The following is a 22,820-nucleotide window of genomic DNA, read 5'->3' as shown; positions in this document are numbered from 1 at the left end:
AAGACAACCTCTTTAACAAGTGGTGTTGGGAAAACTGGTCAACCACTTGTACAAGAATGAAACTAGAACACTTTCTAACACCATACACAAAAATAAACTCAAAATGGATTAAAGATCTAAATGTAAGACCAGAAACTATAAAACTCCTAGAGGAGAACATAGGCAAAACACTCTCCGACATAAATCACAGCAAGATCCTCTATGACCCACCTCCCAGAATATTGGAAATAAAAGCAAAACTAAACAGATGGGACCTAATGAAACTTAAAAGCTTTTGCACTGCAAAGGAAACTATAAGTAAGGTGAAAAGACAGCCCTCAGATTGGGAGAAAATAATAGTAAATGAAGAAACAGACAAAGGACTCCTCTCAAAAATATACAAGCAACTCCTGAAGCTCAATTTCAGAAAAATAAATGACCCAATCAAAAAATGGGCCAAAGAACTAGACAGACATTTCTCCAAAGAAGACATACAGATGGCTAACAAACACATGAAAAGATGCTCAACATCACTCATTATCAGAGAAATGCAAATCAAAACCACAATGAGGTACCATTACACACCAGTCAGGATGGCTGCTATCCAAAAGTCTACAAGCAATAAATGCTGGAGAGGGTGTGGAGAAAAGGGAACCCTCTTACACTGTTGGTGGGAATGCAAACTAGTACAGCCACTATGGAAAACAGTGTGGAGATTTCTTTAAAAACTGGAAATAGAACTGCCATATGACCCAGCAATCCCACTTCTGGGCATACACACTGAGGAAACCAGATCTGAAAGAGACACATGCACCCCAATGTTCATCGCAGCACTGTTTATAATAGCCAGGACATGGAAGCAACCTAGATGCCCGTCAGCAGATGAATGGATAAGGAAGCTGTGGTACATATACACCATGGAATATTACTCAGCCGTTAAAAAGAATTCATTTGAATCAGTTCTAATGAGATGGATGAAACTGGAGCCCATTATACAGAGTGAAGTAAGCCAGAAAGATAAAGAACATTACAGCATACTAACACATATATATGGAATTTAGAAAGATGATAATGATAACCCTATATGCAAAACAGAAAAAGAGACACAGAAGTACAGAACAGACTTTTGAACTCTGTGGGAGAAGGTGAGTGTGGGATGTTTCGAAAGAACAGCATGTATATTATCTATAGTGAAACAGATCACCAGCCCAGGTGGGATGCATGAGACAAGTGCTCTGGCCTGGTGCGCTGGGAAGACCCAGTGGAGTCGGGTGAAGAGGGAGGTGGGAGGGGGGATCGGGATGGGGAATACGTGTAACTCTATGGCTGATTCATATCAGTGTATGACAAAACCCACTGAAATGTTGTGAAGTAATTAGCCTCCAACTAATAAAAAAAAAAATAAAAAAATAAAAGAAGGCATAAATTCACAAAGACAAGAAACAAGAAAATTAGCAATAAGAGATAGTCAGGATATTTTGGAACTCTGAAACCCAAGTTAGAAATACAAGGGTCTTGAAAGCATTCTATTCTGTACCCACGAAACTCCAGAAAGTTTCAGAAGTTCAAAAGATCAAATATTTCTGAAAGGGGTCTCAGAATGATTGCCTAAAGATTGTGTAAGAAGAAACCAGACCTTTAGATACTTTCTCCTCTCTAATATTATAGACATCATTTCCTTCCTACCACACCAAATAATGGAGGGTTAGTCCCTAGAGTAGTTGAACCAGAGACAAGCTGATGTTTGAGAACCAAACAGAAAACAGAGATTACACAGAAAGCCTACATACCCTATAATAATATTCTCTTCCTTCATGAAGCAATAAATCAGTGGGAAGTAGGCCTTAACATTGAAGGACAAAATTTTTATGGGGTATCTGACCAATCAAAGAGAAAAGAAATGTAAATACTGACATGTGGGAATTCCTAAACACTATGAACAATCCAGATCTCCCTATAAAGAAGCTCATCAGTAGACAAGGCTTACCCATGCATTGTGGGTTTTGGGCAGTTTTTAATTTCTGATGCTTTACTCTCATATATGAATACATGAAAATGCAAAGTTAATAGGACATTTAAAAATCAATCAGTATAATTTACCATATTAACAGAGTAAATGAGAAAAACCATATGATTTTCTCAAGAAATAAAAAACAAGCTTTCATGAACAAGTTCTAAGTAAACTACATCTACAAAAACTGCTATGTCTAACATAATATCTTATGGTTTATGACTGAATGCATTCTCTGGAAAAGTAGGAATAAGAGAAGGATGTCCACTGCCATTGCTTCTAGTCCACAATAAACAGAAGATCCTAGTTCCTATAGTAATGCATGAAGATACAGGCATGATCAATAAGCATATCCAAGAATACTCAACATTGCTAGTCATCAGGGAAATGGCAGTTAAAATCACAATGAAATACCACTAAAAATCCACTTACAAGGCTGGGATTAAAAGACATCAGAATCAAAAGATATCAATACTAAGTATTGGTGAAGATGTGGGGCAGCTAGAACTCTGGAAGTGTAAAATGGTACCGCTCTTTGAAATACAGCTTGACAGATTTTTATAAAGTAAAAAATACATTTATATGTGACCTAGATATTCTGTTTTGAGGTATTTATTTAAAAGAAATGAAAGCATGTGCCATAGTCCTTCTTTTTTAAATTATTTATTTATTTATTTATTTTGGCTGTGTTGGGTCTTCCTTGCTGCGTGGCCTTTTCCCTAGTTGCAGCAAAGGCAAAAAGGGGCTACTCTCTAGTTGCAGTGCACAGGCTTCTCATTGCAGTGGCTTCTCTGTTGTGGAGCACAGACTCTAGGGCACACAGGCTTTAATAGCTGCAGCTGATGGTCTCTAGAGCACAGGCTCAGTAGTTGTGGCACACAGGCTTAGCTGCTACGCAATATGTGGGATCTTCCCAAATCATGGGTTGAATCTGTGTCTCTTACATTAGCAGGCAGATTCTTTACCACTGAGCCACCAGGGAATCTCATCATAGTCCTTTGGTATATGCAGGATATTGGTTCTATGACTTGCCACATTTACCAAAATCCACAAAATGTTCAAGTCCCATCGCTGCCATTAAATAACTGTGATTCTGAATCCACAGATTCAACCAGCTGTGTATCATAGTACTATAGTATTTATTGAAAAACAATCCATGTATAAGTACAGTTCAAATCTCTGTTGTTCAAGTATCAACTGTATTCACACATAGGCTTGTCCTTGAATTTTTTTTTTTTTAATTTTTTTTTTCCAGTGGGTTTTGTCATACATTGATATGAATCAGCCATGTATTTACATGTATTCCTTGAATGTTTATGGCAGCTTTATCTTTTGTAGCCCAAACTAGAAACCACTCAAGTGATCATCACCATAGGAAAGAATTAACTAATTGTGACCTATCTTTACAATGTATACTGCTTGACAGTAAAAGGGGATAATGAATAATACATGCAAACAACATGGGTAAATCTCAAAATCAATATGCTGACACACAAGAGAACATGCTGCATGATTCCATTTAAATGACATTCTAGAACAGACAAAACTAATCTATAATGACAGATTGGGGCTTGCCTAGGGCCAGGAATAGACAGGAGTTGATTGCAAAGGAACATGAGGGACTGTCAAGGGGCGATGTAAATGTTCTATATTTTGGTTGAAGTGGTTATATGGGTGAGTATATTGGTCAAAGCTCACTGAATTGTATCTCCAAAATGTAAGTTACATCTTGATAAAATTCATTTAGTTTTTTAAATAGGAAAGATATTATGAAAGGAAAAATTCAGGAAAACTTTTCAAAAATGCATTATGTATGTTTCCAGATTCTTAGCAGATGTTACATTAATATTTTTAATTCAGTTGATGATATAAGGTATATGTGGGCTTCCCAGATGGCTCAGGGCTAAAGAATCTGCCTACCAATACAGAAGACACAGGTTCAATCCCTGGTTCAGGAAGCTCCCCTGGAGTAGGAAAAGGCAACCTGCTCCAGCATTCTTGTCTGGAAAAGTCCATGGACAGAGGTACCTTGTGGGTTACATTTCATGGGGTCACAAAGAGTCAGATACAACTGAGCATGCACACTTAAGGTATATGTAATACTGCTAGGATGGTGCTTGGTACATGGAAGATACTTAATAACTGTCTATGGGACAAATGCCTGAGTGGGTCCATTAATGTTTAAAGTCCACTAACTTCCACTTATCTTGAGATTGTAAATGCTTACACTGAGGAAAAGAAATGTGTAATGAGCTTCTTTATAATGGGGCAATCTGCCTTTCTTCCAAGGAGGTACTTCTCTTGTTCTGAAGCAGAGGCTGGATAGATGGATCTACTAGAAATACAATGCAGTTGCTAAGGCAGCAAATTAAGTGACTTTACAAAGAAGAGAGGCCCCAAGATTCAAAGAGGAGAAAATGCAAGTAGTTAATAAGGTGAAATCGAACTAGTAAAGTGGGACTAGAGAACAGTAAGAGCTTACTTAATGCAAAGCAACTTTCTAAAAGGAAGTTCAGAGTATAGTAATATGGCCCCAAAGGCTGATGTCAGTAATCTGAACTACAGATAGGAGAGAAGCTTGGGCCTGGGCTATTTCAGAGCGCCAAGCTCATTCGAACACCTGAAATAAGCATTCTAGAGCTTCCTACTCCACCTTTACTTAATAGGTGAGGAAATGAAAGCTTAAAGAAAGGAAACGACTTATCCACCAGTGCACAGGCATGGAGGCAGAATTGTTCCCAAACCACCTACCTTTCTATCATGGTTGTATTTGCTGTTCAGTGTAAGTGAAAACCAAACTATTTCAGAGCTAGATTCAGAGCCTCTGAAAAGAGGCAGCTTCTGACTGGCTCAGTTCCTGGTGGAAAACCTGTTCTTTTGACTTTTCTCTGCTGAGAACTGAATTGTGATTCTTTTGGAGGATTGAGGGCATGAGTTTCTGAGGCCAAATATAAAAAGAAATTGTCCCGTGCCTCCGGGGATGTCAACCAGCCTTGGGCCTCCCAAGCTGAGGCAGTGACACTTTGCTCACCAAAACATGGTGTTTCCTGGTGCTCGTGAGCAAAGACAGAATTGGTCTGAGCGGGCTTCCAGCTGGCACCAGTTGCAGCTGTGGTTTTTGGGGTCTAGATCTACTCCAGTTATTGAACTGCATTCTTTTTTTGTGGTTATAGGTGTCATCTGGCTAATTATGGCATGTTTCTGTAACTAAAACCCAATTCTTGTATTTTACTATCAACATCACACACTATTTATAACTTTCAAGGAACATGTTCAACGCCTCATGCATCTTACCACATCTAGTCGGTACCATACATGGCTTGAGTGCTTATTTACATGGAGGGCAGTAATTATGGCCTTTCTCTACATTACACTAAGAGGACTGCCCAAGAAATCCTTTGAGAACAGATCATATCAGTTTTGTGTTTTGAATTTTAAAACTAGATATTGTTCCAACAGATGACAGTATAAGGCACCATAATAAAGTAAAAATAGCTCAGGGTTAAGAATCAGAAGATATCTGAGGAAGGTTGAAATAGAAGATAGATGATGCCTAGTATCAGAAGGCCAAAGAACAGAGCACCTGTCTGAGTCGATTCATGTTGCCATAACAAGATATAAAAGACTGGGTAGATTATAATTGGAAATTTATTTATTGCAGTTCTGGAGGCTGGAAATCTGAGAGCAGTACCAGTATGGCCAAGAGAGGGCCCTCTTTTGGATGGCAGATTTCTGAGCTTCTGAGTTGTATCTTCACATTGAAGAAAGGGTAAAGGAATCCTCTTTGGTCCCTTTTATTAGGAACACTAATCTCATCATGAGGTTTCCACTCTTATGACCTGAACACCTCTCAAAGGCCCCACCCTTAATACTATTACATCAAGCATTAAGATTTCAACATATGAATTTGGGGGGACACAAACATTCAGACCATAGTGGCACCCATTGTTTGCTAAGTACTTGCATGCATTTGCCATTACGTTCAATTATAAACTTTAAGCAGTTTATGGACAACCTTGTTTAGTCACTAAGTCAGGTCTGACTCTTTCAAGACTCCATGGACTGTAGCCCCTCCAAGCTTGTCTGTCCATGGAATTTCAACTTCTGAGGCAAGAATACTGGAGTGGGTTGCCATTTCCTTCTCTGGGTGATCTTTTGGACCCAGAGAATGAACCTGCATCTCCTGCTTAGCCGGTGGATTCTTTACCACTGAGCCACCAGGGAAAACAAGGACAGTCTTATATCCATTTTATTTACTTTCTATACCAATGCTCATCACAGTACCTGCCACTCTTAATAGTCCAACATATGTTTTTAGAATTGATGAATGAATGACAGACAGGTACTCCTTCTAATTTTATTTTTCAGATTGAGAAATTAGGCTTTAAAATGTTAGCTGCTGGGTATAAATTCACACTGCCATAGTGTAGAAAATCCCTAAAATCTAATTAGAAGTGATCTCTTTGATTCCAAAGCATATCTTCTTCACTACACCATGGGTTTTTAGTCAACCAATAGATAATTACTTAGATGTGTCCCCGTTTGGGTGAAGTTTGGAAGGATGGGATTGAAATGTAAGGAGGAGCATTCATCTTAGCTATGCTTAAAAAAGATAACTGAAACATTTTTGTGGAGAACTGTAGTGGGCAAATGTGGAAAAAGTGAGTCCATCTGAGGCATTGGCTGATGGACTTCCACACTAGTGGTAAAGAACTTGCCTGCCAGTGCAGGAGACATGAGACTTGGGTTCGATCCCTGGGTCAGGAAGATGCCCTGGAGGAGGAAATGGCAACCCACTCCAATATTCTTGCCTGAAGAATCCCATGGACAGGAGAACCTGGTGGGCTATAGTCCATGGGGTCACAAAGAGTCAGATACCACTGAAGAAACTCAGCAGACACATGTAGAGAAGAAGGAAAGAGAGGAACTGGGTATTATTTCAGGCCTTCGTTTCAGATACTGAGTGGATAATGGTACTATTCTCTGAGCTGTAAAAGTCTCTGAGCTGTAAAAGAGAGGAGAATGGTTCCGCAGGGTAGAGAATCGAGAGTTTTGTTTTGACCATGTTATCATTGATATGTGTAATAAATAAGCAGGTAGAAATGTGGAATCGGCTGCTGGATAGATGAGGCTAGAATTCTTGGAAGAGGTGAAGGTAGAAGACAGACATTTAGGAGACTTTGATAGTAGGGAACCCAGCACTGGTATTTAAACACTAGGCCCCTCACTATAAAGGTCCCTTCAAAAAAACATGATACACAGTAGTTAGATAACCACATCATACTTGACAAGAATGCTCATCATACCTCAGAGTGACTGGGTCTGATGACTGAGGCCCAGTTTTGGCAGAAAGATTGCAAGTAAAAACAGTCTTTACCGAGAATTCCCTCAGGCACAATATCAGATTTGAAAAATAGAGTAAGTAGACTTAGCTGTAGACTTAGGCAGACAGAGAAGACACAACCACTACAAGGTTTAGAGAAATTACAATGAGACTTCGGGTTAGTCAAAACATAATAATGATATCAAAAGTTCAGCTATGTGCAGTCTGGATATGATGACTGACTTCTCTCTCTCTCTCTCTCTCTCTTTTTTTTTCCATCCCAGGAAAGAAACAAACATCAGTACCCCACACCCTGGAGATCTGATGTACTGAATTTTCGGGACTCCATTCAGTTGCCGCTAGAGAACTGACTGTATGATATTGCAATGATTCATTCAGTGTCTGCCTTCTTTACATAGTCTGGGATCCTTGAAGGCAAGAATAAAACCTTTCTTAACCATATCTCCAGCCTCTCAAAATCTCTGAAGGATTATACTGAATTAATCATTGTGCATTGAGGAATTCAGTGAGCGCTTGAGAAGCTTAATCTTCCAAATACCTAACAGGAAATTTCTGACACAAAATAAAAATAATTATTCTATGAAATTTTGTTTCTGTGAACAGCAATGAGTCTTCATACTGGTGACTTATAAAATATATGTATTTTACTGCCTCCAGTTTTTGCTACAGTCCTCTTTCTTTAAGGACAAAGAATTATATACACATGTATATACAATACATGATCATGGTGCTTAATTTCTTCAAACATGTTTCCATGGAGCCCTGCCCTGATGCTAGCCCCTTGAACAAGTCAACCACTAATGGTAGCTAAATCTAACCATTCTCCTGATTTCTTTGTTTAGAAACCAAGAGCAGAATACATTCTTTCTCCCAGATCCAGGGTTCATCTTATTTTATTCCCCCTGTGATTGATTTATTCATTCAGAAGAAACCCTCAATGAATTAAGGTAATTTACTAGAGATATAAATAACTGGGGGCGAAGTGTTTATACCTCTAAAATATTTTTCAACAAATAACTTCAAAAATTGTAAGAAAAAATGTCAGAGGACTCTGTCTCAACCTTTAGTTCACATAAGATGATATTTTTAATTTAGGTAATTCATAAGTATCTGTTTTTACTGTACACTTATTTATGCTTGTGCCCATCCCCAATCAAATAGGAACTTCTGTCCAAAGAGCTATCTGACCTATACAATAGACATGTACTCTTGTATACTCAGAGCCTAGCACAAGGCAAGACACTTAAAATGTATTCAATGAATGTCTGTTGAATGTATGAATTACCTCCAGCTTTTATGTCAATCTTACAAGTTGGAGCATACTACCTTTTCTTTTTAGAGGGAAAAAATGTTTCAGAGACGTGACAATCTCTAAAGTAAAGAAACTGAGATATGATTTTAAATCCTGCCATTTTTATTTTAAATCCTGCCATTTTTAAGGAATAAAATAGTGTCATTTGCAGAAATATGGATGGACCTATTATATATAGATCATACAGAGTGGAGTACGTCAGAAAGAGAAAAGCAAATATCCTATAACATCACTTATATGTAGAATCTAGAAAAAATCTTCAGATGAACTTATTTGCAAAACAGAAATAGGGTCACAGACTTAGAGAACAAACATATGGACACAAAGGAAGGAAGGAGAGGAGGATGAACTGGGAGATTGGGATTGACACATACATAGTATTCTGTATAAAATAGATAATGAGTGAGAACCTAATAATAGTACAATGCTCGGTACTATTGCAGCACAGTACTATAGCACAGTACTGTGCTCGGTACTCTACTCAGTGCTCTGTGGGGACCTGAATGGGAAGGAAATCTAAAAAAGGGCCAGTATCTGTATACTTACAGCTGATTCACTTTCCTATACACTAAAAAAAAACAAAAACAAAAACTAACACAATGTTGAAAAGTAACTATCCTCCAATAAAAATTAACTCAAACAAATAAATTCTGCCTTTTCTAAAATGCTAGTGAACTGGTTAACCATATTATACCACTCTCATTGTCAAAATTTGGTGAAATTCAGTGATTGCCAATTTCTATACCTCTGGCTGGTTCTCTACAGTGATTAGCCATACAGACTCTTTTTTTTTTTTTCTTTTTTAAAGCAAGCTTACTCTTTTAGTTGCAAGACTCAGAGTGGAGAGGAAACTCAGGCAACAGTTTGATGGTGGGAGATTCAAAAAAGAGAATTTAAAACAAGTAAGATTGAAAGAAAAATAGAACACAGTGAGAATATGTATTGTAAATGGCTATTGATACCTAACTAGCAGTAAGATATATGATTTCCTGACATTTATAGCCAATTTTTGTTGATTCCTGGTGACTCAGATGGTAAAGAATCTGCCGCAATGCAGGAAACTTGGGTTCAATCCCTGGGTCGGCGACCTGCGTTCAATACCTGGGTCGGGAAGATCCCCTGGAGAAGGGAATGGCAACCCATTCCAGTATTCTTGCCCGGAAAATCCCATGGACAGAGAACTATAGTTCATGGTGGGCTATAGTGCATGTGGTCACAAAGAGCTGAACATGACTGAGTGACTAACACTTTGTTGATGTTCAGAGCAGTCTCTAAAAAGAGATTCTGTAATGAAAATCAAACATTTTTGTTACAGACAAGAATGATTTTTAAAACAGAATATTAAATATTATAATGTATTTCTAATGGAAGTCTGTCAGAAAAACAAAATTAACAAATATGTCTTCCACTCAGTTTTATCGAGAGTATTGGTATAGATATGCCATGATCAATAGAAGTCTAAAGTGAAAGCTTTCTCAAATATGTACTCTGAAATATATACTGTTTATTTTGTGATTTTACTGACATACTTTTTGGTGCCTCCATTCTTACATTAGGGAAAGCAAGTCAAGATATAAAGAAATCTGCTGAATATGAACAAACCATACTATAGAAATTATGTCTATGCCTATTAAGAACCTAAACCTTCGATAAATTGAAGGCAAACTGTATATGGGCCAAGTAATGTGATGATGCAAAGGAAAGGGGATTTTTCTGAAAAGAACAGACCAACTCTGCCTTGGAATGGTGTAATTTAAAGTTCAGATGCAGATGGTACATTTTGTTTTTATTTACTCTCAGCAGATATGCTAACTTATTTGTTTAAAATTACTAAGCAACGGTATCTCTGGCTAAAAGGTGATATGTCACCATTCAAACACATTTAGGTTTTATGGTCTTTGGGGTCTAAAATTCTTTGATCTTGTGATTCAGTGGAAAGCCATTCAGAGTTCAAAACGAAAATAAAATCTGGTGGTTGAGTTAAAACAAAATGCAGTAAAATGACTAATGGCACTTCTATTCTCCTTTTCTCTGCTCTGGCCAATAACATCAAGACCTTATTTTACCATGGATGGTGTGGGCAGAAAGTGTGGGTATGAATGCAAGCATTTATGGAAGTAAGATTGAAAAAGATGAACATTGCTCGCTACACAGGAGACATAACGCACATCATAGAAACACATTCACACCCACAGATGGTATCCCTGACAAGATGGGTCCCCAAAACTGAATTGAATCAGGAAGTAATTCGGACATGAACAGTAAAAGAAATAATTCCGAGAGCCTCGAAATTTAAAATGAAATTTATCTTTGTGGATGTGAATATTTAGCAACTTTTATATGAATCTAAGGGGCAAAGGGTCCTTGACTGCTTCAAATTCACTGCCAGTGCTGCAAGATAGACTTTTTCTTAGTAATAAAGAAGTGATGTAAAGCCTTTTGCATTACGTGTAGACATAGCTAATAAATGAATACAAGTCCTTATTAAAGAAGGATTAAAAAATACACAGGGTTTCCGTGATGGCTCAGTGGGTAAAGAAGCCACTTGTAATGCAGAAGATGCACATTTGATCCCTGGGCTGGGAAGATCCCCTGGAGAAGGAAATGGCAACTCGCTCCAATATTCTTGCCTAAAATATCCCGTGGACAAAGGAGCCAGGTGGGCTGCATTCCAAAGGGTTGCAAAGAGTTGGACACAACTGAGCGACTAAGCAAGTAAGCAAAAAGTACACAAGTAAGGAGACCAATTGGTTACTTTTGTGAGAAACCGGGATGGCAGCCTGCCGGGAGGAGTGTCATGATGGATAAAAATGAACAGTTGGACTAAAGATACAGTGAAGACATCACAGAGCACTGAGAGGGGTGGGATGGGGCTGGGGAGGGAGACTCAAGAGGAGGGGATGCATGTATACATATAGCTGAGTCACTTTCTCGTACAACAGAAACTAGCACATTTATGTACTCCACTAAAGGGGCTTCCCAGGTGGCGCTAGTGGTAATGAAGTTGTCTGCCAATGCAGGAGGCATAAAAGATGTGGGTTCAATGCCATGGCAACCTACTCCAGTATTCTTTCCTGGAGAATCCTATGGACAGAGGAGACTGGAGGGCTACAGTCCATAGGGTCGCAAAGAGTTGGACACAACTAAAGTGACTTAGCATGCATGCACACAGTAGCCCCACCTTCTCCTTGCAATAGGGGTAGAAACTTTCTTCATAGGGTAGAAGATGGAATTAGTTTATCTCTAAATCCAGATATAGTTTTCTGGTGGCCATGTATGAGACAACATAGGAAAGGCTTTCCATAAGTTATTTTACCAATGCTGCTGAAAATTCCATGAGGTAAATATTATTATTATCTTAATTTTATACTTGAGGAAACTGAGGCACAAGTCAGCAAGAAAAAGTGTCCAAATTGCCGCATAGCTCTTACATCTTGGAGCCAGAATCTCTACTGAATTTTCCTTATCAGAGAGGTTCTCAGCCTCAATATTACTAACATGTTGATTCAAAGTGTTCTTTGTTGTGGGGCTGCCCATAGGATGTTTAGCAGCATCCCTGACCTCTGTCAGTAACACCTGCTTCCCTAGACTATGACAACCAAAATGCTCTGCTGTGCTTAGTCGCTCAGTCGTGTCTGACTCTGCGACCCCATGGACTGCAGCCTGCCAGGCTCCTTTGTCCGTGGGATTCTCCAGGCAAGAATACTGGAGTGGGCTGCCATTTCCTCCTCCAGGGGATCTTCCTGACCCAGAGATCGAACCGAGGTCTCCTGCACTGCAGGCAGATTCTTTACCGCTAAGCCAGCAGGGAAGCCCTGGGGTCAGTTGGGACAGACTAGCTTTCTATTACGCCCGAGTCCAGTGCTGTCTGACACCCGGCTCTTCGTCCCCGTGCTCTTCGTGTAATTTCCTTCTCCTTCTGACTATACATTTCTTTCAGAGATATAAGAAGTCTGCACTGTTTCTATAATTTGGAATTCTTTTAACTTGTTCTTCAAAAAATAAAAAATAAATCTCTCCATAGCATAGAGAAATGAGTTCAACAAGGAAAATACTCCATAGATTATTGCTCTTACCATCAGTGTTGATATCATTATTGACCAGTGTGATGGTGGAAGTCAGGGTGGAACTCTGAGGAACCCAGAGGAAGAGATCTTTCAAAAGCCATGAGAAGTGCTGGGAAGTTTGGGGGAGCCTGAGCAGAGTTGAGAGTATAACCATGTAGTTGGGTACGTTAAGGTATGAAGAAAACAAGACCCTGCAAAGAAGTTGAGCTATTGGATAAATCTACTCACATGAGTATGAAAATCACCAGAGGAAGGAAGGAAGACAACTGTAGGCATGGAGAAAAAAATTCATGAGGCAGGTGCTAAAACATTTCATAAGAGAAGTACCTAAGAGTTCTGTATTAGAGGTATCAAGTAACAGATGATGTAGCCCAATTGTGTCATTTTCAAAGGATATTTTTAACAGAAAAGAGGGTAAACAATTGAGAAATGCCCATGAAGAACAAGGAAGATATCTTCTCCACATACATACCCACAAATTATGTGGGAGGCAAGACTGACTCTGTCTTATTAAGCTTGACAGGAATCAATATCCTCAGGTTTAGGTTATAGAGAATTTGCTAATGACAGACTACAAGTTCTTGAGCATATTATGGAAAGGTCTGGAGAATCGGGGGCAGTGTGAGACAAGTCAGATTAGGGAAAGTACACTTTATTGGGCTGAGGACCAAGTAATGAGGTGTGGGTTTGTCTTAAATTAGTCCACATATTCGATGACATTTCGATGACAATCAAATTTCAGTAGTGTTTTTCCCGCCCCCCCCCCCACAGATCTTGACAAAATGTTAGTTAAAATTCTTACAGAAGAATAGTTGTTTAAGAATAGCTAAGAAAATTCTGCCAAAAACCAAAGATGTTATACTTACCCTAGCAGACATAAGGACTTATTTTTAAGCCACGTTAATTAACACAGTATAGGACTGATCAACAGGATGAAGCATGCAGCCCAGAGACAGACCCTGGCAAATAAGGAAATTGCTGATGTACAAAGTAATGGGGAGATGGGCTTTTCAAAAATAGAGTGAGGACGGTGAGCATTCCCTATTTGAAATTAAAAAAAAAAAAAAAAAAAACCCAAACTCATGCCATATTAAAAATACATTCCAGGTAATTTGGAAATGGAAGATGCAAATGATAGTTCAATTTGAAAAAAAGTATGTGTAAAATGTGTGTTTGTGTGTGTGTGTGTGTATATATATATATTTTAATGTTGGGAAATAATTCTCAAGTAAGACACAATATCTTGACTTTTCAATAATGTCATGATTTTCAATCAACCAGAACCCTGAGTCCTTGCCGAAGAAATAGCTGATATGCATAAGAGCGTGGCATCAAAGATCTTCCTAGTTTCTTCTAACTAGTGGATATATTCCACTTCATTCAGCAATTACTGTGACAGGCACAAGTTGGGATCCTTAGCTTCTGAAGTACTATAGCAAGTGAAATTTATTTCCAGATTCTTGTAAGAGTTTGAGTGTCATGGTTTTTAGTGTTGGGCGCTTTTGAATTTTTGTCTCATTATGTATCGTCAGAATGATTTTAGGAAAAGATATAGGAGAATACCCCAAGGTCATGTATCATATTATTTTAGCACAGGAAGTTCCCTGAATGGAATGTCAGAATTATCTGGGAATACCCAGGTAAAGAAGACGACTTTAGGCAGAATAAATACATTTGTGACTTGTCCACCTGGAAAGGAGACAGTGGCGGAGTGGTTGACCTTCAGACAAGGTCTGTTACCTCTTTAGGTCTCAGCTAATTAAGAGACACTAGTTCCTGCCTTACATAAAACACAAGGTTGTTTGGGGAAAAAAAAGTCTTTAAACGTAGTTACTGTTTGCAAAATAAGCAGCATGCTCAGTTGCTCAGTCATGTCCAACCCTTTGTGATCCCAAGGACTGTCGCTCACCAGGCTCCTCTGTCTATGGGATTTCCCAGGCTAGAATACTGGAGTGGGTTGCCATTTCCTCCTCCAGGGGATCTTCCACACACAAGAATCAAACCCGAATCTCCTGCATCTCCTGCATTGGCAGGTGGATTCTTCACACTGAGCCACCTGGGAAGCTCAAGCAGCAGGCATGGGGTGAGGTAGCAAGATGTACAAAACCTACCCCAACCTTCACTAGTTGTCCAGTTGGGAAGCCAGACCTGGAAAATGCTATCAGGCAGCATTAGGTGAAGTAAGAAACAGAAACAAACAAATAAGCAAATGAACAAGTCATTAGGATATCAAATCTGGAAGTTCCTTTTTAGACCACAACTATTTGTCCAAGTGAAGAACAGCTTTGGTAAAAATGATAATGCTACTAATGTTAGATTATGCTACTTACTTTCTATTACATAATGGTGCTTATGTCAAGTAGCCAGGACATGAATACAATCTGCTGCTCTTTTCTGTATTCTAAAATATCAGAAGTCAGTTTCCCAGACAGATTACAAGACGCATGTCTGTTTTCTTTAGATGAATCATACGCCTTGTCCAATACAGCAAATTACTAAGTCTCTGTGGAGAGAAAGATGCTGCGATGCCCACATCTAGGTCTACTGTACCATTTTTTCCTTTTGAAATATTGCACTGCAAGAGACAATGATCCCACTTGATTGAAAACAGATCTGCCAACATACAAGGCCAAAACAATAATTCTATAAAAAGCCTCAGTCATCCTATTCAAACCACTGAAGTTGAAATGAAAATATCATGTCTGTGTACTTCGGGCATGTTTCTTACTCAGCAGTCGGTGTCTCACCCCCCTTCTACTTGGGCCAAAGGGACAATCTGTTTCCCACAGCCTGAGAAATCTTTTTGTCATTTTGCAAACTTGCAAAAAAAAGAAAAAAAAAAAAAAAGACACCAAGTGCTTGGCTTTGTGAAAAAAGAGAGTTTGCTGAACATTTTCACATGTTTTTCTCTCCTTGCATAAATTTTCAGTGTTGCACTCTTACAGGGGGGTCTGAGAATTAGTCCAAGTATCAACTTGGGTGATGCTCCCGATGGCTTGGAACGACACTGTACAAACTTATCAACCCACTGGCTTTGTTAAACACTGGCCATGGGCACACAGACACTTTGACAAACAGAATAAGAGGAACCAAGATAAGCATCAACCATAGGATCTTCCTTAAGAAAGGTTAACAATCACATTGGTAAGGTGTGATTTATAGTCAAGGAACTATTTCAGCAGTAGTACTTGAAACAGTGTTGTGTAGACACATTGTGCATATCATAAACTGAAACCAAATGAAGATAGACTATCTGGCTTGAATTTCTTATTGTTATTGTTGTTCAGTTGCTAAGTCAAGTCTGACTTTTTTTGACCCCATTATAGCCCACCAGTCTTCTCTGTCCATGGGGTTCTCCAGACAAGAATATCTGTCCATGAGTTCTTCAGGCAAGAATACCAGAGTGGGTTGCCATTTCCTTCTCCAGGGGTTCTTCCTGGACCAAGGATGGAACCCATGTCTTCTGCAATGGCAGGCGGATTCTTTACCAGTGAGCGATCATGGAAGCCACCTGGCTTGAATTACAAAACTAATATAGAGTCAGATCATTTTAACTCCAATTCACATCCCCATATGGAAGATGAGAAAACTGAGGCTTTGAGATGTCTAGAGCCTTTTCCATGACTAATTGTCCAGTTTGAAGAAGAGAATCTAGTTTCCTTCCCAGACCTTTATTTTTCTTTAGCTGTCTGAATCTTATTGTCATCATGACAAACAAATTTTAAAACCCGTATGTCTGATTCCCTTCTCTTCTTTTTCTTTCAATTTATTTGATCTCCTGAAGCCCATATTTTCTGTGCAAATTGTGTGGTAACTAATCATGTCCTGCTTTTGACACCTTTTCTATTATTGCCTTGATGTTATACAATAACTCTTTAAGTCTTAATTTTTACCTACCCTGTGAAAATAGAAATTATGTTTTTCTTTTCATTTATTCTATAGGATCCTGCTAGTTGCCTGGCACACAGCAAATATTCAAAAGTATGTATTGCTGAAAATTTCTTTTTCTATTAATTCATGCTGAAATGTACATATTTAGAGTTCACAATGGACCATGGAGATGGAATTACAGAGGAGAGAACTGGGAGGCATTGCAGAAGTGAGTGTCTGCCAGTGTTACTAGTGGGTAACCGATGAGGACAGAAATCTCTGTCTTCCCATTATCAATGCTATGCTCTTTCTGTTATTTTCAATTGTACCAGCTATGGAATAACCCACGAAAGGTGCGGAACTATTCAGCAGTAGTACTGGAAACAGTGGTGTGTAGACACATTGTGCATATCATAAACTGAAACCAAATGAAGATAGGTAATCGGGCTTGAATTTCTTGTTATTATTGTTGTTGGTATTGGAGAATGCTCACAATTCTCCAAACTCATTCTCTTATTAAATAAATACATGAGAGATGTTTGACCAATGAACTTGTCATCAGGAATCCAGCTCTGACAACACCCTTCATGAAGCTAAAGGAAGTCGTCCTTGTCCCAAAACACAGCCTGGCGTCGGGGGCTGATCCCCAGGGCGGTCTGAATGCTGAGAGATGACTGGTGAGCTCAGCCACGGGTTCATTAGAGACTCACGGTCTGGCAAGGCCTTCGTTCTCTTTTTCATAACTGTGGCCCTCATCATTGCCATAACCAAGAGAGGCAAGAAGGGGCAGAAGAGTCACAGCTGCAGAACTGGCAGCCAGCGGACCATGTGGAAATGTTTGAGGATTAGGAACGGTGCCACATGTGCTCAGCTCATCTGGGTGAGGAATTTCTCCCCCTGCAGTGAGGAGGAAATTATCTGCAGTGACTCACAGTGGAGGAAGCAAGCAGGGCCTGAGTCAAACCAGCCCCACTCCATCACTTTCTGGAAGTAGCTTGTTGTGACCACAAATGACTGATTAGCCATGGAGCAAGTACCAAGTACCATTGTTCTAATAAAGCTATTCTGGATGAACGGGAGAGAAGGAAAGTTATCGCAAGTCAATAAACAACAAAACACCTTCTTCCCCATCATAATTGACCACCTATGATGAGCTAGTGCTGTGCATATTTATCACTCTTAATTCTTTCCCTAACCCAATGAGGTCAGCATTATCCTCAAGTTACAGATGAGGAAACTGAGCCTCATTCAGATAAGAATCTTCATGGAAGATTAAAAACAAGTAGCAAGAGCAGGATTTGCATTCACATCTATCTCTCTGGTTCAAATCTCATGGTCTTTCCATTCTGAAGACAATGTGTGTATTAGTAATGTTCAAAGAGAGATGCAGAAGCACTAGGTATTGTAAATCTGTATATAATTAGGAATATGTCACAGGGATTTGACCTTGCCCAACCATGCAGCTGGTGGAATAATGTCTGTAAGGCTGTTGTCTTTGCATTTAATGTCAGACACTGGAGCCCACAAGGCAGGCAGTAGGGAAGGAAGGTTAAATCAAACTGAAAAGCAAGCCAGAACCCCAAGCACAAGTTGGAACTCAGAAAAGATGAGCTGAAACCCATCTCAGTCCTCACTGCCTCTGATCTTGATGGTGTGTGTGTCTTGAAGAAAGTGACTGGCACTTTGCATCAACAGGACAAAACACACACACATCTGGCCCAGAAAATGGATAAGCTTGGGAAGGAACTGGAGGAAGCTGGGTTAGTTGTTAATTCAACTATTGCCTCCTGCTGACAAAGTGAGCTGGCAGATAAGGGCCATCCTGTGTAATCTATAATACTGAAGGGTACTGTCACCCTTCAAATCTTACATAAGAATCTCTATGGGTCCACAATAACCAGAGACATTCTGGAAAAAGAAAAAAAAAGTTCTGGGAAACTTAGTTTAGCCTCACTAGATTAACACATTATAAAGCCCCCATAGTGTTTTTGTGGTGACAGGGCTCCAGTGAGTGAGTGAGTAAAAGTCGCTCAGTCGTGTCCGACTCTTTGCAACCCCATGGACTGTAGTCCATGGAGTTCTTCAGGCCAGGATAACGTAGTGGGTAGCCATTTCTTCTCCAGGGGATCTTCCCAATCCAGGGATCGAACCCAGGTTGCCCACATGTCAGGTGGATTCTTTACCAGCTGAGCCACAAGGGAAGCCCAGTCCGGTCTCCACAGGGCTCCAGACTGGTCCTAAAGATCTTAACCAGACCACATTGTAATCCAATAAACTAGACCTCCTGGTAGCTCTTCTTGGTTCCTAAAATAGGTCCTGAGTCCCTTTACTTTGTTTTACAACCTGTTTCTTTGCTCCCTGACCCTGTTTCCAGCATCCCTGACTCCTGTCTACTGCCTAGAACATTGCACTTAAGATGTCCAATTGCTCCTCTGTACTGATCTGGTTTCTTCTGCAACGTGTCTATCTGCTCTCCCCTCCTGGGTGACAGCTTTGGGCTGTTATTAGTACTGTCGTTACTGTTATTTTTATTGTTAGAGGGTTTTGGTTCCCAGGAGACATTTATGACCAGCTTTGTATTAGGCTGTTCACTTTCTCTTCTCATTTCCCCAAACAGAGAAGCCCTACAAGAAGCAGAATGTAATGCCACTCCAGGGGAGCAATTTGTACAGAGGAGTAGAAATCCCACTTGTACCTCCCAGAGGAACGAGCTTCAGATAGGGCTTTTATAAACAGACCCTTGGATCTCAGTTGAGGGGATTTGAAAAGTCAAACATGCTGGGGCCATGACTATAAAAGTAAAATTACAAGGCTCAGGAACCTTTCCAGAGACAAGCTTATTTCAAACACTGCTATCTCGTAGGTGTTATTCTTAGCAGAACACGGGCTCATGTTGGCTTTCATTTCGACATCCAGCTGGGGCGAGAGTCACGCAGTAGCTTCATTAGGCGGCTGAGGAGTTCATTATAACACAATCCCGGATTTTCCTGGAGTCTTATCATGGCCTGTGAACCTGTCTCCTTCCTCTCCCTAAAGAGCTCTCATTCATTTCGTTGGGAATTTGTTTATTCAGTCAGTAAAAACGGTGCTTATACTGTGCCAGGTACTGTGCTCGGTCCGGAAAATACAAGGACAGATAAGACAGAGCCCCCACTCTCAAGGACTTAGAAAGAAGATAGGAGGGAAGAAAACACACTTAACAACGTGCGGGGAGTGCTGTGGCAGATGTCTGGAAGATGGAGCCATGGGAACCAACACAGGGAAAGCGCAATTCACCGGGGTGAAGATGGGGGCCACTAAGCCTTCATCCACATGGTGGGTATATATGGCGAAAACCATCACAATATTGTAAAGTAATTACCCTCCAGCTAAAATAAATTAATTGAAAAATAAATAAATGATGAATGATTTTTTAATGCTTATCTTTCTTTCTTTCTTTCTTTTTTTTTTTTTTTGGGTGCTTTTTAAAATTGAAGTATAGCTGATTTCCAGAACTGTGTTACTTTCAAGTATACGGCACAGTGGTTGAGTTATACGCAAATATGTTGGTGGTGGGTTAGTCACTAAGTCGTGTCTGACTCTTGCGACCCCATGGACTGTAGCCTGCCAGGTTCCTCTGTCCATGGGATTTCCCAGGCAAGAATACTGGAGTGGGTTGCCATTTCCCTATCCTTACGTGAATATAACAAATGCTGAATGTTTGACAACCTTATTGAATCAGACACATCTCATCCTCCAAGGCCTTTTGATTAGGAATTTGGGGTCTTGTCCTCCTTCCCATTAGCCATTCCTCCTTATCATCTACTATTCTTCTGTCTGACCTTAAAAAAAAGTATTTGAAGGCAGTGCAGCAAAATGCTTGTGTTCAAATCCCAGCTCTGCCATTGACTCTTGTGTCACTCTAAGAAAATATTTTAACCACTTTGTGTCTTATCTCCTCATATGAAAATGGGGATCATAATAGCACTCACCTCCCTGATAGCTCAGCTGGTAAAGAATCCGCCTGCAATACAAGAGACCCCGATTCGATTCCTGGGTTGGGAAGATCCCCTGGAGAAGGGAATGGCTACCTACTCCAGTATTCTGGCCTGGAGAATTCCGGGTCACAAAGAGTCAGACACAACTGAATGACTTTCACTTTACAGAGTTATTGAAAGGATGAATCGGATGTCAATGGAAAACAGAATATTGTTGACAGTCTGGTCAGCACTACAGAAATATTTACCATTAATAAGACATTTCCTTTTTAAAACTGACATGAAGCCAAGTGCAATGTTCTAGAATTGAATATTCTACCATCCTTTCACTTCCAAGATTGGAAGATCTCCCAGAGGCACTGTGACTTTGGAGAAGTCACTTAATTTTAGGGCCTCTCTTCACCCATCTGCATAAATTTAAAACATAAAGGATGCCTACTCTGTGTCAAGCATCCTTTAAACTCTTCATAAACATCATCTCATTTTATCTTCACAATGGCTCAGTGAGGTGCACTCTGTCATTTTATTTGCAAATAAAGAAAATGATATACAAATGCTTGTCTCAGAGGCCAAGAGCTCAACCCCTCAACTAGATGAAAAGAAAGAGCTACACTTGGCCTTCACTCTCATCCCCTATTTGGGAGGCTCTGAGTACAGTGATTTATATCATCATCTCATTCAATTCTCAGAATAACACCCTCCCATAGGACAGTATTATTTTTGTCCCACTTTATAGATATGCAAACTAAGAGAGGGTAAGTCGCCTAGTAAGAACCTACTGAATGTCACAGGGACCTCTACCCAGTGCTGTAGTGACCTAAATGGGTAAGAAACCCAAAAAAAGAGAGAGATATGTCTACACATAGCTGATTCACTTTGCTGTACAGCAAAAAGTAAGGCAACATTGTAAAGCAACTGTGCTCCAATCGTCTTTTTTTTACAATAAAATAAAGAGAGGATAAACATCGTGCTCTGTGTAACGGAGTTAATACCTGAAAGAGCCCTACTTGACCCAGGTCTATCTGAGTCCAGCACTTGTGTCTTTATCCACTGAGTTAGTTATGCTATTTCTCTCTATGTGGGAATGAGGTGAGAGGATGATATCATACACACACATCTACAAACGATTCTACAAATAATTCCAGGAGATTTATACTTTTCTACAGGTTGTTCACGTAAGTATAAAAGGCATCACAACATGCCTTCATCCGAACTTTTATGTAACTCTACTCAGGAACATTCATTAAGCTGTGCTCTGTTGACTTGGAAGAGAAAACAGACTTTTTCAAAGTTCACCCACTTTCTCTAAGAGATGCTGACAGTAGCCCTACAGTCCCATTATCCTGAGTCCTTCTGAATGTTGCTGGTTCTCAGGTCATCTCTCCAGGATCTGAGTCCTTGGACTCTGCAAGTTCTAAGGTTCCTCTTGGTCTAAATTTCTGTCTCTCTCACTAGTTGTTGTTCAGTTGCTGAGTCATGTCCCACTCTTTGTGATCCCATGAACTGCAGCACCTCAGGCTTCCCTGTGCTTCACAGTCTCCCAGAGCTTGCTCAAACTCATGTCCATTGAGCCGGTAATACCATCCAACCATCTCATCCTCTGTCATCCCCTTCTCCTGCCCTCAGTCTTTCCCTGCATCACCGTCCAGATCTAATTTAGTGATTTCCCACCATTACTCTTTCACTTTTTAATACACAAAGAAGACTTTCATATATACTTCATCCCTTCATCAGGGATTAGCAGACTATAGCCCATAGGCCAAAGCTGCCTGCTTGAAGTTTTATTGGAACACAGCCACACTCATTTATGTATTGTCTATGGCTGCTGTAACACCACCATGGCAGAGTGCCTGTTACACAAGACTTCATGGTCCACAAAGTTTAAAATATTTACCATCTGGCCCTTTACAGAAAATGACTTCCTAGGTGGCTCAGTGGTAAAGAATTGGCCTGCCAACTCAGGAGACACAAGAAACCTGTGTTCGATCCTTGAGTCAAGAAGATTCCCTGGAGGAGGAAATGGCAACTCACTTCAGTATTCTTGCTTGGAAAATTCCATGGACGGAGGAACCTTGCGGTCACCGTCCATGGGGTCACAAAGAGCCAGACACGGCTAGCGACTGAGCATACACCTTTCAGAAAGAGTTTGCTCCCCAACCCTGTCTTAGATTATAAGCATTAGCTGGCCCAGAAATGTATCTTGCCTCTCTTAGAATGGAATTTGGGAGGCAGTATCGTAAAATGGTTAGGACCCAAAGTC

This window comes from Cervus elaphus, chromosome 21, assembly GCF_910594005.1.
Source record: "Cervus elaphus chromosome 21, mCerEla1.1, whole genome shotgun sequence".
In the NCBI taxonomy this organism is placed as follows: Eukaryota; Metazoa; Chordata; class Mammalia; order Artiodactyla; family Cervidae; genus Cervus; species Cervus elaphus.
This window is presented reverse-complemented; position numbering follows the sequence as displayed.